Below are 18425 nucleotides of genomic sequence, written 5' to 3' on the forward strand. Positions count from 1 at the left end.
TTTGTTTAATTGTATTTAATTGTAGTTATTTGTAGGTAATTTATTTAATTTATTTAATGATAGTGTAGTGTTAGGTTTAATTGTAACTTAGGTTAGGATTTATTTTACAGGTAATTTTGTATTTCTTTTAGCTAGGTAGTTATTAAATAGTTAATAACTATTTAATAACTATTCTAACTAGCTAAAATAAATACAAAGTTACCTGTAAAATAAATATAAATCCTAAAACAGCTACAATGTAACTATTAATTACATTGTAGCTATCTTAGGGTTTATTTTACAGGTAAGTATTTAGTTTTAAATAGGAATAATTTATTTAAGTATAGTGTAGTGTTAGGTGTAATTGTAACTTAGGTTAGTTTTTATTTTACAGGTAAATTTGTCTTTATTTTAACTAGGTAGTTATTAAATAATTAATAACTATTTAATAGCTATTGTACCTAGTTAAAATAAATTGAAATTTGCGTGTAAAATAAAAATAAATCCTAAGATAGCTACAATATAATTATTATTTATATTGTAGCTATATTAGGGTTTATTTTAAAGGTAAGTATTTAGTTTTAAATAGGATTAATTTAGTTAATAAGAGTTATAATATTTAGATGTATTTAATTAATATTTAAGTTAGGGGGGTGTTAGGGTTACGGTTAGACTTAGGTTTAGGGGTTAATAAATTTATTATAGGTGGCGGCGGTATAGGGGGGGCAGGATAGGGGTTACTAGGTATAATGTAGGTGGCGATGTGCTCCGGGAGCATAGGTTTAGGGGTTAATACATTTATTATAGTTGCGGCGGGGTCTAGGAGCGGCAGTTTAGGGGTTAATAACTCTATTTAGTTGTGGGGAGCTCCAGGGGGCGCCGGTATAGGGGGTAGAACAGTGTAGTTTAGTGTGGGTGCTTAGTGACAGGCTAGCAATAAAGCTGGGAAAAAGCCAAAGAGCAGCGAGATAGGATGAGTGATAACTATCACAGTCCGCTGTTCATCGCCCCGTACTTGGTGCGCGGCTTTTTGACAGCTTTATTGATAACTTTGGCAAGATTATTCAGGTCCGCGGCGGCAATGGTAGGCGAGCTTAGGCGGGCGTATTGGGGCCGGCGATGGCAGGTAAGTAGACACGTTGATAACTAGAGGCCTCTGTCTTAACAAAACTGGTATCACACTGGAGTACATTAATTACTCAGAGTAACATTGATTTAAAAACTTTTCAACTATCAATTAAAAAAATTGCTCATGTCACACTCTCTGCTACTTGGCAAGAGGCCCATTTCAAACTTCTTCACAGGGCACCTTCACTGGGCTTCACCCCTGAGAGAGGCTTCAGATGTGCTAATCTAGGGTTCAATAAATGTCCTAAATGTTCATACCCTGCAGATGATTTCTTACATATGTTATGGTATTGTCCAAAAATAAAAAACCTCTGGATTAAAGTGGAATACTGGTTAAAGAACGTATTAAAAATAGCCCCTCTTGAGGGGTGGAGCCGGCCGGGAGTGGAGATGGCCGCAAATACATAGTGCTCTGATACTGGCCCTGGGGTACAGCTTTGTTTAAGGGACAAGATCTAGACTTGGCTGACCAACTTTGAGCCGCATCTAAGTACAGAGCCGTATCTTGTCACTAACGACATTGCGGCCCACAAAGGAAGTGCGCACATCTCGCTCAATAGCCAGCCTGGATTAATGGCTCAGCGATCTTCTTAATCTCGGTGAGTAATGCTTACACTCACCAAGCTAACTGCCAAAACCACAACTAGGTTCCTAATAAGCGGCCCTGCAGCCCCTGGGACATTACTACACAGAGCCCTTCTTTGTGACACAATTCATATAACGCCCGCCATGACACCACGTGGGAAACACAACATAGCCTGTTCTGTTTGATAATCCAGGTTATATGGAGCTAAATACAAAGAATACTGAGGATACATATTCTGCACAAATGAGGCTTTTTTCATAAAACAAACTTTTCTGGAAGTTACAGAGTACACTAAGTTACAATTACACCTAACACTACACTATACTTAAATAAATTATTCCTATTTAAAACTAAATACTTACCTGTAAAATAAACCCTAAGATAGCTACAATGTAATTAATAGTTACATTGTAGCTATTTTAGGATTTATATTTATTTTACAGGTAACTTTGTATTTATTTTAGCTAGTTAGAATAGTTATTAAATAATTATTAACTATTTAATAACTACCTAGCTAAAAGAAATACAAAATTACCTGTAAAATAAATCCTAACCTAAGTTACAATTAAACCTAACACTACACTATCATTAAATAAATTAAATAAATTATCTACAAATAACTACAATTAAATACAATTAAATAAACTAACTAAAGTACCAAAAATAAAAAAATAAGTTACAAACATTTAACAAATATTACAACAATTTTAAGCTACTTACACCTAATCTAAGCCCCCTAATAAAATAACAAAGCCCCACAAAATAAAAAAAATGCACTACACTATTTTACATTAAAAAGTTAACAGCTCTATTACCTTACCAGCCCTTAAAAGGGCCTTTTGCGGGGCATGCCCCAAAGAAATCAGCTCTTTTGCTTGTAAAAAAAAAATACAACCTCCCCCAAAATTCAAACCCACCACAAACACACCCCTACTCTTACTCAAACCCCCCTTAAATAAACCTAACACTACCCCCCTGAAGATCATCTTACCTTTAGCCGTCTTCAGCCAGCTGACCACGTTTGTACAATTGTAATATTTTTGAAATGTTTGTAACTTATTTTCTTTTTTTTTTGTAACTTAGTTTTTTTTATTTTTGGTACTTTAGTTAGTTTGATTAACTGTATTTAATTGTAGTTATTTCTAGGTAATTTATTTAATTTATTTAATGATAGTGTAGTGTTAGGTTTAATTGTAACTTAGGTTAGGATTTATTTTACAGGTAATTTTGTATTTCTTTTAGCTAGGTAGTTATTAAATAGTTAATAACTATTTAATAACTATTCTAACTAGCTAAAATAAATACAAAGTTACCTGTAAAATAAATATAAATCCTAAAATAGCTACAATGTAACTATTAATTACATTGTAGCTATCTTACAGCTAGATTTAGAGTTTTGTCGGTAAGGACCCGCGTAGCTATCGCCGGCTTTTTTCTGGCCGCACCATAAAAATAACTCTGGTATTGAGAGTCCACATAAAGGCTGCGTTAGGCTCCAAAAAAGGAGCGTAGAGCATATTTAACGCAGCTTCAACTCTCGATACCAGAGTTGCTTACGCAAGCGGCCAGCCTCAAAAACGTGCTCGTGCGCGATTCCCCCATAGGAAACAATGGGGCTGTTTGAGTTGAAAAAAAACCTAACACCTGCAAAAAAGCCGCGTTCAGCTCCTAACGCAGCCCCATTGTTTGCTATGCGGAAACACTTCCTACGTCTGCACCTAACACCCTAACATGTACCCGAGTCTAAACACCCCTAACCTTACACTTATTAACCCCTATTCTGCTGCCCCCGCTATCGCTGACCCCTGCATATTTTTATTAACCCCTAATCTACCGCTCCGGACACCGTCGCTACTTACATTATCCCTATGTACCCCTAATCTGCTGCCCTAACATCGCCGACCCCTATATTATATTTATTAACCCCTAATCTGCCCCCCACAACGTCGCCTCCACCTGCCCTACACTTATTAACCCCTAATCTGCCGAGCGGACCTGAGCGCTACTATAATAAAGTTATTAACCCCTAATCCGCCTCACAAACCCTATAATAAATAGTATTAACCCCTAATCTGCCCTCCCTAACATCGCCGACACCTAACTTCAAACATTAACCCCTAATCTGCCGACCGGAGCTCACCGCTATTCTAATAAATGTATTAACCCCTAAAGCTAAGTCTAACCCTAACACTAACACCCCCCTAAGTTAAATATAATTTACATCTAACGAAATTAATTAACTCTTATTAAATAAATTATTCCTATTTAAAGCTAAATACTTATCTGTAAAATAAATCCTTATATAGCTACAATATAAATTATAATTACATTGTAGCTATTTTAGGATTAATATTTATTTAACAGGCAACTTTGTAATTATTTTAACCAGGTACAATAGCTATTAAATAGTTAAGAACTATTTAATAGTTACCTAGTTAAAATAATTACAAAATTACCTGTCAAATAAATCCTAACCTAAGTTACAATTAAACCTAACACTATACTATCATTAAATTAATTAAATAAAATACCTACAATTATCTACAATTAAACCTAACTCTACACTATCAATACATTAATTAAATACAATATCTACAAATAACTACAATGAAATAAACTAACTAAAGTACAAAAAATAAAAAAGAACTAAGTAACAAAAAATAAAAAAATATCTACAAACATAAGAAAAATATTACAACAATTTTAAACTAATTACACGTACTCTAAGCCCCCTAATAAAATAACAAAGACCCCCAAAATAAAAAATGCCCTACCCTATACTAAATTACTAAAGTTCAAAGCTCTTTTACCTTACCAGCCCTGAACAGGGCCCTTTGCGGGGCATGCCCCAAGAAGTTCAGCTCTTTTGCCTGTAAAAAAAACCATACAATACCCCCCCAACATTACAACCCACCACCCACATACCCCTAATCTAACCCAAACCCCCCTTAAATAAACCTAACACTAAGCCCCTGAAGATCTTCCTACCTTATCTTCACCATACCAGGTTCACCGATCGGTCCTGAAGAGCTCCTCCGATGTCCTGATCCAAGCCCAAGCGGGGGGCTGAAGATGTCCATGATCCGGTAGAAGTCTTCATCCAAGCGGAGCAGAAGAGGTCTTCCATCCGATTGAAGTCTTCATCCAGGCGGCATCTTCTATTGACATCCATCTGGAACGGAGCGGCAGCATCCTGAAGACCTCCGACGCGGAACATCCATCCTGGCCGACGACTGAACGATGAATGACGGTTCCTTTAAATGACGTCATCCAAGATAGCATCCCTCGAATTCCGATTGAGCTCTTCAGGACCGATCGGTGAACCTGGTATGGTGAAGACAAGGTAGGAAGATCTTCAGGGGCTTAGTGTTAGGTTTATTTAAGGGGGGTTTGGGTTAGATTAGGGGTATGTGGGTGGTGGGTTGTAATGTTGGGGAGGGGGGGTATTGTATGTTTTTTTTACAGGCAAAAGAGCTGAACTTCTTGGGGCATGCCCCGCAAAGGGCCCTGTTCAGGGCTGGTAAGGTAAAAGAGCTTTTAACTTTAGTAATTTAGAATAGGGTAGGGCATTTTTTATTTTGGGGGGCTTTGTCGTTTTATTAGGGGGCTTAGAGTAGGTGTAATTAGTTTAAAATTGTTGTAATATTTTTCTTATTTTTGTAGATATTTTTTTATTTTTTGCAACTTAGTTCTTTTTTATTTTTTGTACTTTAGTTAGTTTATTTCATTGTAGTTATTTGTAGGTTTTGTATTTAATTAATGTATTGATAGTGTAGTGTTAGGTTTAATTGTAGGTAATTGTAGGTATTGTATTTAATTAATTTATTGATAGTGTAGTGTTAGGTTTAATTGTAGGTAATTGTAGGTATTTTATTTAATTAATTTATTGATAGTGTAGTGTTAGGTTTAATTGTAACTTAGGTTAGGATTTATTTTACAGGTAATTTTGTAATTATTTTATTTAGCTTTAAATAGGAATAATTTATTTAATAAGAGTTAATTAATTTAGTTAGATGTAAATTATATTTAACTTAGGGGGGTGTTAGTGTTAGGGTTAGACTTAGCTTTAGGGGTTAATACATTTATTAGAATAGCGGTGAGCTCCGGTCGGCAGATTAGGGGTTAATAATTGAAGTTAGGTGTCGGCGATGTTAGGGAGGGCAGATTAGGGGTTAATACTATTTATTATAGGGTTAGTGAGGCGGATTAGGGGTTAATAACTTTATTATAATAGCGGTGCGGTCCGGTCAGCAGATTAGGGGCTAATAAGTGTAGGTAGCTGGCGGCGACGTGTGGGGGGCAGGTTAGGGGTTACTAAATATAATATAGGGGTCGGCGGTGTTAGGGGCAGCAGATTAGGGGTACATAAGGATAACGTAGTTGGCGGTCGGCAGATTAGGGGTTAAAAAAATTTAATCGAGTGTCGGCGATGTGGGGGGACCTCGGTTTAGGGGTACATAGGTAGTTTATGGGTGTTAGTGTACTTTAGATTACAGTAGTTAAGAGCTTTATGAACCGGCGTTAGCCCAGAAAGCTCTTAACTACTGACTTTTTTCCTGCGGCTGGAGTTTTGTCGTTAGAGTTCTAACGCTCACTTCAGCCATGACTCTAAATACCGGAGTTAGAAAAATCCCATTGAAAAGATAGGATACGCAATTTACGTAAGGGGATCTGCGGTATGGAAAAGTCGCGGCTGAAAAGTGAGCGTTAGACCCTTTTTTGAGTGACTCCAAATACCAGAGTTAGCCTAAAACCAGCGTTAGGAGCCTCTAACGCTGGTTTTCACGGCTAACGCCAAACTCGAAATCTAGGCCTTAGGGTTTATTTTACAGGTAAGTATTTATTTTTAAATAGGAATAATTTATTTAAGTATAGTGTAGTGTTAGGTGTAATTGTAACTTAGGTTATTTTTTATTTTACAGGTAAATTTGTCTTTATTTTAGCTAGGTAGTTATTAAATAATTAATAACTATTTAATAGCTATTGTACCTAGTTAAAATAAATTGAAATTTCCCTGTAAAATAAAAATAAATCCTAAGATAGCTACAATATAATTATTATTTATATTGTAGCTATATTAGGGTTTATTTTAAAGTAAGTATTTAGTTTTAAATAGGATTAATTTAGTTAATAAGAGTTATAATATTTAGATGTATTTAATTAATATTTAAGTTAGGGGGGTGTTAGGGTTAGACTTAGGTTTAGGGGTTAATAAATTTATTATATGTGGCGATGGTGTAGGGGGGGCAGATTAGAGGTTAATAAGTTTAATATTGGTGGCGGCGGGGTCCGGGTGCGGCGGTTTAGGGGTTAAACAATTTATTTAGTTGCGGCGGGGTCCAGGATCGGCAGGATAGTGGTTAATAAATTTATTATAGGTGGCGGCGGTATAGGGGGGCAGGATAGGGGTTACTAGGTATAATGTAGGTGGCGATGGGCTCCGGGAGCAGAGGTTTAGGGGTTAATACATTTATTATAGTTGCGGCGGGGTCTAGGAGCGGCAGTTTAGGGGTTAATAACTTTATTTAGTTGTGGGGGGCTCCAGGGGGCGCCGGTATAGGGGATAGAAGAGTGTAGTTTAGTGTGGGTGCTTAGTGACAGGCTAGCAATAAAGCTGGGAAAAAGCCGAAGAGCAGCGAGATAGGATGAGTGATAACTATCACAGTCCGCTGCTCATCGCCCCGTACTTGGTGCGCGGCTTTTTGACAGCTTTATTGATAACTTTGGCAAGATTATTCAGGTCCGCAGCGGCGATGGTAGACGAGCTTAGGCGGGCGTATTGGGGCCGGCGATGGCAGGTAAGTAGACACGTTGATAACTAGAGGCCTCTGTCTTAACAAAACTGGTATCACACTGGAGTACATTAATTACTCAGAGTAACATTGATTTAAAAACTTTTCAACTATCAATTAAAAAAATTGCTCATGTCACACTCTCTGCTACTTGGCAAGAGGCCCATGTCAAACTTCTTCACAGGGCACCTTCACTGGGCTTCACCCCTGAGAGAGGCTTCAGATGTGCTAATCTAGGGTTCAATAAATGTCATAAATGTTCATACCCTGCAGCTGATTTCTTACATATGTTATGGTATTGTCCAAAAATAAAAAACCTCTGGATTAAAGTGGAATACTGGTTAAAGAACATATTAAAAATAGCCCCTCTTGAGGGGCGGAGCCGGCCGGGAGCGGAGATGGCCGCAAATACATAGTGCTCTGATACTGGCCCTGGGGTACAGCTTTGTTTAAGGGACAAGTGTCTCCAAATACTAGCGAGACATGTTCCGGTGAGATGAGGACATAATCTAGACTTGGCTGACCAACTTTGAGCCGCATCTAAGTACAGAGCCGTATCTTGTCACTAACGACATTGCGGCCCACAAAGGAAGTGTGCACATCTCGCTCAATAGCCAGCCTGGATTAATGGCTCAGCGATCTTCTTAATCTCGGTGAGTAATGCTTACACTCACCAAGCTAACTGCCAAAACCACAACTAGGTTCCTAATAAGCGGCCCTGCAGCCCCTGGGACATTACTACACAGAGCCCTTCTTTGTGACACAATTCCTATAATGCCCGCCATGACACCACGTGGGAAACACAACACAGCCTGTTCTGTTTGATAATCCAGGTTATATGGAGCTAAATACAAAGAATACTGAGGATACATATTCTGCACAAATGAGGATTTTTTCATAAAACGAACTTTTCTGGAAGTTACAGAGTACACTAATTTTTACATAGCATGCTTCTCATATGACATCCAAGGCCTCCTGACGCATATAATAACTTTACCACAACTAAAAGTTTAAAGGTTTCTGCAGCCTTCCAGATAAAGCATTTTAGGCATATGCAGGTTGCATATATTAGCGCCACATGTGTGGTATCTGAGATCATTTAACATACCACTTACTCATGTTAAGGAGACTGTCTGACTTGATTAATAACTCTTCAAAGTCTTATTTTAAGGCTTATTACATCACTTTCTCAGCATGTACGCCAAAAGAACATCCAAGGCAGACAAGTCTGCGAAAACAACTTTCCCTGCTGGGGCAAAGATGGATGCTTATTTTAAAACAACAGAGGTTGCCATTTCATCACCCCAATCCCCAGCACCTAATGACCCAGAGGACAACAGCACAACACTGTCACATCAAGACACAGATCATCCTATCACAAGAGCAGATCTGAGGTTGTTGCCTTCAAAAGAAGACTTCAAAGCTTTCATGGTGCAAGTGAGCCAGATGATTAAAGACAGTCTCACAGAAGTTAAAAGAGAGATAACAGATCTGGGTCAGAGAATATTACAAGTTGAGGAACAAACTGAGGAATTAACTTCGGACACTAACAACATGGTGTGCACTGTTGAGCAACATAACGCCACCATCCTTTTATTACAATCTCAAATAGAAGATTTAGATAATCGTAACAGGAGGCAGAACCTAAGAATCAGAGGAGTACCTGAAGATATTTCACCTCCACAAATAAATTAATATCTTCAACAACTCTTTGATCATTTACTTAAACGTAACATTGCTTCCCCCATGGTGGTAGATAGAGCCCATAGAGCTCTTAGACCACAACCGTCAGCGAATGAGCCTCCATGCGACATCATAATAAAGTTTCATAAGTACTCTGACAAAGAAGAGATTTTAACAGCTTCCAGGAAGCAGTCTCCAATCAGTTTTCAAGGAAAAGACATTCAAATATATGCTGACCTTAGTCCAACAAATCTTTTTAAAAGAAAAGAAGCCAGGTACCTAACATTACACCTCAGGGATCTGGGTATACCCTATCGTTTGGGGTTTCCCTTTTTCCTTAAAGGTTGTTAAAGAGAATAAGACCTACACTTACAGAGACCCAGAAGACATTGAGACTTTTTGCTCCGATTTGGGCATTCCAACGCCCTCTTTACCATCCATATCTGAAACCAAGAGTTCCAAAGACACTCAAAAACCTAAACCCCAAAGACCTGAGTGGACCACTGTTTCCAGGAAAAGAAAAGGCTTCCCACCTTCAGGTGGAAATCCCGCAGGAACCAGAGATAAACCTCCTTGAAATAAATTTAGGCAGTGATGCCTTGTCTTTCTCCCGGACAGAGGAACTACGTAATGTTTTAATAACCGTCATCAAACGATGTTCCTTTTCCAAAATGCACTTCTTGTCCCTTGTCTCCTCTTCATACTGCTCCCTTTACCCTAGGAGTAGTAGCATCCTTTGATGTTCATCCCCTATAATCCTAATCCCAATCTTATTTGTTATACTGAAAGGTATAGCCTTGCTATCTGTTAAAAATTGTTGTACTGTTCACATTTTATGCATTTTTTTTTTTTTTTAATGTTCTAACGTTTATTTGTTCACACAGGCAATATAATGCTCCATCCCAACTCTTCTTCTTCCTCTATGTTTCACCTCTCTTTTCCTCTGGGGGGAGGAGACCGACGGAATCTATTCATCTGAGGGGGCCAGGTAAGAAAACCTCAGTCATTATACGACAACACACACATTTTAAGAATGACACATAGAACAGTGAATTTCCTTTCGCAAAATGCGAATGGGCTCAACTCCCCTATAAAGCGATCAATTGCTTTGAGAGGGTTTGAAAAATATAACAACTCTATTATATTCATTCAAGAGACACATTTTGTAAACACGTCTGAACCCAAATTTTCCTCTAAGTTTTATCCTACAGGGTTTTTTGGTTCGGCACATAAGAAAAAGAACGGGGTGGGGACACTATTCCATAAGAACATAGAATTTCAACTGATTAATAAAATATCCGACAAAGAGGGCAGAATACTGATCTTGGTAGGGATCTCTAATTATAGGGGGTGATTTCAACGTTATCCTAGATCCCAAACTAGACTCCACCTCCACTAAACATAACCCAACATCAAGGCCCCCAAACATAGTTTTTGACTTCCTCAAAAAATCAGGCGTAGTGGACATTTGGAGGATACAACACCCAGTGCAGCGTAATTATTTATTCTTCTCTAACCCCTGGTCTCAGTACACCCGCATCGACTATTTAATAGTTGACCAACTTAGCATAGGACAAGTGAGGGACTTTGACATAAGCCCAACGGCTTGGTCGGATCATTCTCTTATTATGCTTTCTATAGAATGGATGGAGGGCCCGCTGTATCCTTTTGTATGGAGGTTAGACGTGTCCCTACTACATCACACACCCACTAACACCAAAATGCTCCAAACCATGCAAGAATTCTTCCAACACAACTCACTACCTGAAATCACACCACGCACCTTATGGGAAGCGCACAAAACAGTTGTCAGAGGAGAGTATATCTAACAGAGGGCTAGATTGAGAAAACAATGTAATCATGCTATAGCTCACAATACAGACCAGTTAAACTCCCTAGAATCTCAACATAAACAAAACCATAAGGATTCTAGGATCCAAATAGAACTAACCAAGGTCAGGAAAGAGTTAAATAATTTATTGACTAGGGAAGCTCAGAGACGAGCTCTTCACCTGAGAAAGATGTATTTTCATGAGGGAAACCGCGCTGGTGCATTTCTGGCAAGGGCTTTAAGAGCTAAAACTGCTAAAACACACATATACAATATAAAAAAGGGAGACGGGACAGTGACACATGATAGCAAACAGATAGCGGACCAATTTAGTAAATATTATCATCAACTCTATAACCTGGGGGAAGACTCTTCCTCTACCCACACAACGCAAATGTGCAACTATATTGAAGGAGCACAATTAAACACACTTACGTCTGCTCAAAGAGAGAAATTAGAGGAACCGATCACACTGTTAGAAATCCTTAACATTATCAAAGACCTTCCCCTGGGAAAAAGCCCCGGCCCTGATGGTCTTACAAATGCCTACTACAAGCAATTTAGAAATCTATTAGCTCCACATCTACTAAAATTGTTTCACTCATTAGACGATAATAATTTGCTTTCACCTATGATGTTGGAGGCACACATAGCAGTTATCTTGAAACCAGACAGAAACCCAGATGAAACCAGTAATTACAGACCAATCTCACTATTAAATTCTGATTTAAAGATCCTGGGCAAAATTCTATCTAAAAGAATAAATTCTATAATACAACAATTGATCCATACAGACCAAGTGGGTTTTGTCCCGTCGCGCGAGGCACGGGACAACACCATAAGAGCGATCCTTTTAGCCTCACATGCAAAATATAATAAAATCAAATCAGTATTTATCACAGTCGATGCTGAGAAAGCTTTCGATCGTATTAATTGGAACTTTCTCAGGTCACATTAAAGTCCTTTGGTTTTTTAGAAAAAATGATAAACAGAATCTTTAGTTTGTACTCCTCTCCATTAGCTAGGGTGAGAGTCAATGGTGTCCTTTCTGAACCCTTTCAAATCACCAACGGTACCCGACAGGGTTGTCCATTGTCCCCATTACTTTTTTTTATTATCCATGGAGGTACTAGCATCATACGTCAGAATGAACCAAAATATATTAGGGATCCCAGTTGGCCCCCATGATTTCAAAGTTGCTCTGTATGCAGACGATTTGCTGTTTTCATTGACTTCGCCGAGTAGTACAATACCTGCCCTCTTAGAAACCCTCCAAAAATTTGGTAATTTCTCAAACTTTTCTATTAATCTTCAAAAATCAGAAATATTGAACATCAACATGGATTCCATTGACTTTCAACAACTAGCACAAATTTGCTCCCTCAAATTGCAACCCGTATCAGTTAAATACCTAGGTATCGTCCTCTCCCCCAATCATACAACGTTATTCGAGAAAAACTACAGATCCTTATTACAAAATATACAAAAAGATTTGACAACTTGGTCAGACAGACCTCTGTCTTGGTTGGGGAGGATCCAATCCATAAAAATGACCACTTAGCCCAGGATTCTTTACATTTTACAAGCCATCCCCATATCCCTCCCCAACAGTTACATATCTCAACTTCAATCTACTATTAATGCCTTTGTGTGGGGTACATGCAGACCTCGTATAAACAGGTCTACACTATATAGGACCACCGAAATGGGAGGGCTAGGCCTGCCAAACATTCGGGAGTATTACTTGGCGGTTTCCCTGCAGAGAATTCTGGACTGGCATGGCTCAACAGACAATAAAGCCTGGGTGTCTATAGATTCACATATATTTCGGATCCTGAAAGTGGGGGCGGTGTGCTGGGTGCCCGGCGAGCTCAGACCAATGCAATGCACGACACTAGCTATACATAGACACCTCTTTCATACTTGGGATTTGATAAAATCTACCAAAAAAAACATTACCCATTTTCGTTCACCTCTTTTCCCGATCCCTCAGAACGCAGAATTGGTGGGGGGTCTGGATAACAAATACCGTAGATCTCAGGAATGGGATCACACATGGCCTCTAGACAAATTTGTAGAAAATGGGAAATTAATAAGCACAGATAAATTTATCGAATTGTGTGGGAGACGTCCAGGGAGCTGGTTAAAACATGCACAACTCTCACACTATATAGCGTCATGCCCTCATAAAGCAGACCTATTGAGAACACCCACACCGTTTGAATTGCTATGCCTGCAGAACACAACCATCCGCCATCCCCTAGCGCTATCCCACAGACAATTACAAACTTATGGTTCTGCATTACTCCCTCCTTATACAGCTAAATGGCAACATGACTTACACCTAGACATGGACAAAACAGAGTGGAGAAACATTTTTAATAAAACACGTAAATCTTCTACCTCGCCACAAATCTTAGAACTAAATTTTAAAGTTCTTACAAGATGGTATTTAACTCCCACTCGCCTACACTCTATATATCCAGAAGCCTCTAGGTTGTGTTGGAGAGGTTGTGGAGGACATGGGTCTTTAATTCAGATCTGCCTTAACCCCTTAGTGACCAGAGCACTTTTCCATTTTCTGTACGTTTGGGACCAAGACTATTTTTACATTTCTGCAGTGTTTGTGTTTAGCTGAAATTTTCCTCTTACTCATTTACTGTACCCACATATATTATATACTGTTTTTCTCGCCATTAAATGGACTTTCTAAAAATACCATTATTTTCATCATATCTTATCATTTACTATAAAAAAATTATAAAATATGAGGAAAAATGGAAAAAAACACACTTTTTCTAACTTTGAACCCGAAAATCTGTTACATATCTACAACCACCAAAAAACAACCATGCTAAATAGTTTCTAAATTTTGTCCTGAGTTTAGAAATACCCAATGTTTACATCTTCTTTGCTTTTTTTGTAACTTATAGGGCCATAAATACAAGTAGCACTTTGCTATTTTCAAACCATTTTTTTTCAAAATTAGCGCTAGTTACATTGGGACACTGATATCTTTCAGGAATCCCTGAATATCCATTGACATGTATATATTTTTTTTTAGAAGACATCCCAAAGTATTGATCTAGGCCCATTTTGGTATATTTCATGCCACCATTTCACCGCCAAATGCGATCAAATACAAAAAATCGTTCACTTTTTCACAAATTTTTTCACAAACTTTCAGTTTCTCACTGAAATTATTTACAAACTGCTTGTGCAATTATGGCATAAATGGTTGTAAATTCTTCTCTGGGATCCCCTTTGTTCAGAAATAGCAGACATATATGGCTTTGGCATTGTTTTTTGGTAATTAGATGGCCGCTAAATGCCACTGAGCATCACACGTGTATTATGCCCAGCAGTGAAGGGGTTAATTAGGGAGCATGTAAGGAGCTTTTGGGGGTATTTTTAGCTTTAGTGTAGTGTAGTAGACAACCCCAAGTATTGATCTAGGCCCATTTTGGTATATTTCATGCCACCATTTCACCGCCAAATGCGATCAAATTAAGAAAAACGTTAACTTTTTCACAATTTTAGGTTTCTCACTGAAATCATTTACAAACAGCTTGTGCAATTATGGCACAAATGGTTGTAAATGCTTCTCTGGGATCCCCTTTGTTCAGAAATAGCAGACATATATGACTTTGGCGTTGCTTTTTGGTAATTAGAATGCTGCTAAATGGCGCTGCGCATCACACGTGTATTATGGCTAGCAGTGAAGGGGTTAATTAGGTAGCTTGTAGGGAGCTTGCAGGGTTAATTTTAGCTTTAGTGTAGAGATCAGCCTCCCACCTGAAACATCAGACCCCCTTATCCCTCCCAAACATCTCTCTTCCCTCCCCTACCCCACAAATGTCCCCGCCATCTTAAGTACTGGCAGAAACTCTGCCAGTACTAAAATAAAAGGAAAATTTGGGCTTTTTTGTGCATTTTTTAGCATATTTACATATGCTTCTGTGTAGGATCCCCCTTAGCCCCCAACCTCACTGATCCCCCACCAAACAGCTCTCTAACCCTCCCCCTCTGACTTAATGTGCGCCATCTTGGGTACTGGCAGCTGTCTGCCAGTACCCATTTTAGTGAAAAATATGTTTTTTTATAAAAAAAATGTCCCTTTTCTGTAGTGTAGCTCCCCCCCCAATACCAACCCCCCACCCCTTCCAAATCCCTTAGATGCTTTTCAAAAAAAAGTTTATTTAATTTTTTCTTACACTTTACTTGTAACTTTTTTTCTGTAGTGTAGCGGTTCCCACCCGCTCCCGCCCCGTTCACGCGCCCGCCCGCCACCCCCATGCACGCACGCGCCCGTGCGCGCCCCCGAAGGCTCCGTCCCCGATCCCGCCCCCCTCCACCTTACAGAGCTCACCGATGGCCGCCCACCCGCCTCCCAAGTCGGCTCCCACCCACCAACGATACCGTCCATCGATGTCCGGTGCAGAGAGGGCCACAGAGTGGCTCTCTCTGCATCGGATGGCCAGAAAGTGTTATTGCAGGATGCCTCGATGTCGAGGCATCACTGCAATAACCGGAAAGCAGCTGGAAGCGAGCAGGATCGCTTCCAGCTGCTTTCCAGACTGAGGACGTGCAGGGTACGTCCTTGGTCGTTAACTGACATTTTTTAGAGGACGTACCCTGCACGTCCTCGGTCGTTAAGGGGTTAATGCTGCGAAATCATTAATAGCCAGACACTGCAAGAGCCCCTTAACCCCTTCGAAAATTATGTGGACTGACAGAGTTGATGATCTCCTAGACCTAGAGGAATATGGCCATCTGAAAAATAATTCCCGCATGGCATTTCCAGAGATTACATTTTTATGGGAGGAATCCCTACATAGTTCATAACACAATACTTATAATAGGCCCAGTTTGTAACCAACCTCCAGATGTGCCTGGGTCGGTCTCCTCCCCACAGGGGGTACCTTCTATCCTCCCCTCCATTCTTGCTCTTATTCTTATTCTTCGTATTTTTCTTCTTCGTCCTCTACTTTTCCTCTCTTCTCTCCCTTCTTCTTACCCTTTCCCCCCTCTTCTACTATATCAGGTATTCTAATTGCCTTAGAAATGTTTTGCTTGATTTTTATATCTCTCCACCCGAAAGTGGTTCTACATATATAACAATCTATATTGCAGAAGAGATCTAATATATGAATAAAGGAATATGTCATGGAAGTTTATACCTCAGGAAGAGGAAAGGACTCTTATCGCTGTTGGGACTTAGCCTCAATAAGTACTTTGTAGAGTGAACAAGTTGTTTGTTTGTATAAGTTTGAGTTGAAAATAAATACACACAAAAGACTAGAAAGCAACATTAACCTGTATCCTAAGATGCCAAATGCTTTTTGTATAAAATCGAACTAGATAACCTTCGGTGTCCGTTAACACTTATTGTATGTAATCTTTCTTCAATAAATAAAAATAAAAAATAACCCCTCTTTCTCTGACACTATATCAGATAATACTCTGCCTAAAGAAAGAGCCTGGTAAACAAAACAGCGAAAAAGTTGTAATCTCTACTATTCTTGCTACCAGATACTTAATTTGTAAAAAATGGAAGAGCCGAGCAATTCCAAGCGTCTCCAAAGTTAAAAACTGCATGAAAAAGCAATGTATACTAGAACAAAGAGACACGAATATAGACAATGAGCATGATATTAGAAAGTTCTTTAATAATTGGGCAGTATTTTAAAAAATATTTCCTTCTACAGAAATAATCTTCCTTTTTCAAAACACAGGAATAGTCTTACTAGGGAACTGGTAGGCTCCTAGGAGAGGGGGGGGGGGGGTAGACGGGAATGGAGATTTTTTGTTTGTTTGTTGCTGTGTTGTTTTGTTTTCTCCACACGGGGGGGGGGGGGGAAGAAAAAAGAAAACCCCCAAAGCATTGCCAGATTTAAACGAATATGTTGTACCAATATGTTGAATAGTATAAAATATAATTTTATGCATGTATGTCAAGTAGAATTAATACAGCATTGTTTAGATTAATTTATGTAAAACTGCTGGACTATATTATGCTTTAACATCTCTTGTTTTTCAATTTTTTCCTGTTACCTGTACATGATAATAAATGTATTATTTTGTTTTTGAACAGTGTTTTGGATCATAAATAAAAAATATATATATATAAAAAAAGACAGATAATCCCTTTATTACCCATTCCCCAGTTTTGCATAACCAACATGGTTAATATACTTTTTACCTCTGTGATAACCTTGTTTCTAAGCCTCTGCAGACTGCCCACTTATTTCAGTTCTTTTGATAGACAAGCATTTAGCCAATCAGTGCTGACTCCTAGGTAACTCCAGGGGCATGAGCACAATGTTATCTATATGGCACACATGAACTAACACCCTCTAGTTGTGAAAAAAAAATTGTCACAATGCATTCAGATAAGAGGCGGCCTTAAAGAGCTAAGAAATTAGCATATGAGCCTCACAGGTTTAGCTTTTAACTAAGAATACCAAGCGAACAAAACAAATTGGTGATAAAAGTAAATTGAAAATTTGTTTAAAAATGCATGCACTATCTGAATCATAAAAGTTTTTTAACTAGACTTTCCCTTTAATGAACAGGCCTAATTATATTGTACTTATTCATTTTTGGTGCAGCTGTCCTTTCAATTCCTACTCAAATTGACTATTTTTTTTAGTCTTTGAAGTAAAATATATATTATAATCAGGTTTTTTTGTGCTGCAATAAACTATGTACTAATACAACTAACTTTAAAGTATTTAAAATCCTTAATAAGTATGTTGACAGTAACTGTCTTTGAAAAAGAAAAAGTGTTAGTTTCTATACAAATTGGACAAGCATTCATGTGTAACAAAAAGAACGAGAGATATAGTAGACAATGTTATGTTAATTGCTCATTGTTTGCTAAACTGCGCTTACCAGTACAAATTATTTTTAAGCTCAAGTGTATTATCAAACAAATCAAAAAGCAACCTGGATACCACATAAAAGGAAAGACTTTTTTTTCAGATTTAAATCTACCTAATTCAGTAAAAGTGAGCTATTGTGTACATGATAACCATTCAAACATAATTACCATTTTTCAAAACATCAACCTTTTTTTCTTTTTTACTTTAGATAAACATAAAAGTAATTTACTTTAGTTACTAATAAATTATAAAAAAATAGAAAAAAAAATTCTGATAAACAAAAAGTAATGCAAAATTAAAGTGTCATTTATTATAGTTTATTGTGCTGATAGGAATCAATAAATAAGTATAAGTCATTAATGTGTAGCGAATCATGTCCACTCGACCACGCTAAATGCCGACAGCATATGCTGTCAGCATTTAACATTGCACAAGCATTCCTGGTGCAATGTTGGCTCCTGTTTATTGGCGGCCAATTGGCCGCTAGCAGGGGCCATCAATCATCCCGATCGTATTGGATTGGGATGATTTGTTATGACCGC

This window comes from Bombina bombina, chromosome 1 (assembly GCF_027579735.1).
Source record: "Bombina bombina isolate aBomBom1 chromosome 1, aBomBom1.pri, whole genome shotgun sequence".
NCBI classification, from domain to species: domain Eukaryota; kingdom Metazoa; phylum Chordata; class Amphibia; order Anura; family Bombinatoridae; genus Bombina; species Bombina bombina.